The sequence below is a fragment of the Mandrillus leucophaeus genome, unplaced genomic scaffold, assembly GCF_000951045.1.
Source record: "Mandrillus leucophaeus isolate KB7577 unplaced genomic scaffold, Mleu.le_1.0 Scaffold1683, whole genome shotgun sequence".
Taxonomy (NCBI): domain Eukaryota; kingdom Metazoa; phylum Chordata; class Mammalia; order Primates; family Cercopithecidae; genus Mandrillus; species Mandrillus leucophaeus.
In genome coordinates this window covers 13,995-15,363 of record NW_012101680.1, presented here as the reverse complement: position 1 = coordinate 15,363, position 1,369 = coordinate 13,995, and positions in this window count along the sequence as shown.

The window sequence follows — 1,369 nt, the reverse complement described above, 5'->3', positions numbered from 1 at the left end:
ACATACAAATGGCAACAGGCAAATGAAAAGGTGCTCCACATTACTGATCATCATAGAAATGCAAATCAAACCCAAAATGAGATACCATTTCACCTCAGTTAAAGTGGCTTTTATCCAGAAGTCAGTCAAAAACAAATGTTGCTAATAGCCAAGATTTGGAAGAGACCTAAATATCCATCAACAGATGACAGGATAGAGAAAATGTGGTACATGTACACAATGGAGTACAATTCAGCTATAAGAAAGAACGAGAGTCTGACATTTGCAGTAACATAAATGGACTGAAAGTCTTTAGGCTAAGTGAAATAAGTCAGTCACAGAAAGACAAATGTCACATGTTCTCACTTATTTGTGGGCGCTAAAATTCAAAACAATTGGTGTCATAGAGATCGAGAGTATAAGGATGGTTACCAGAGGCTGGGAAGGGCAGTGGGGGAACAGGGCGTTAGTGGGGATGCTAAATGGGTAAAATAAAATTGTTAGAAAGAATGAATAAGACAGTATTTGATAGCACAACAGGGTGATAATAGTCAAAAACAATTTAATTATACATTTTATAAAAACTAAAATAGGATAATTGGATTGTTTATAACACAAGCTATAAATGCTTGAGGGGATGGATACCCCATTTTTTATTATGTATTACTCATTGCACACCTGTATCAAAGTATGTCATGTACCCCCATAAATATATACACCAACAATGTACCCACAAAAATAAATTAACAATTAAAATTAAAACCAAAGGGAAGAGAGTATAATGAGGCATGTGTGACCCATGGCTTGAACTAGCTTTTCAGGTTAACTTTGGAATGTCCTTATCCAAGAAGAGGGGTCCATTTAGTCAATAGGGGCTTAGAAATTAATTTTTAGTTTATAAGTGGAAAAAAGAAGGATTTTTAATCCTGAGCCACAGCTCTCAGTCAATCAATCCCTGCAGGGAACCCTGTTCTTTACTCTGGGGATAAACACTAGTTTTCTTCTCCACAGAATAACACCACATTTCAAAATGAAGGGAAACATCTTGAAACTAAGAGGTACAGCCTTATTAAATTTGATTTGGTTTCCATTGTAATTAATCACGTGTGTTCCAGAGTCTGTCTTCAGTCTTCTCCTAGTTCAGGCCCATGATCTCAGGCCCATGATAAATTTGCTCAGCTCCTTGCTCAACAGCAAGAAATCAGTTTGAATTATTTAAAAACTTCATTGTGGCTGGGAGCGGTGGCTCAAGCCTGTAATCCCAGCGATTTGGGAGGCCAAGGTGGGCAGATCACTTCTTGTCAGGGGTATGAGACCAGCCTGGCCAACAGAGTGAAACCCCATCTCTACTGAAGACACAAAAATTAGCTGGGTGTGGTGATTCATGCCT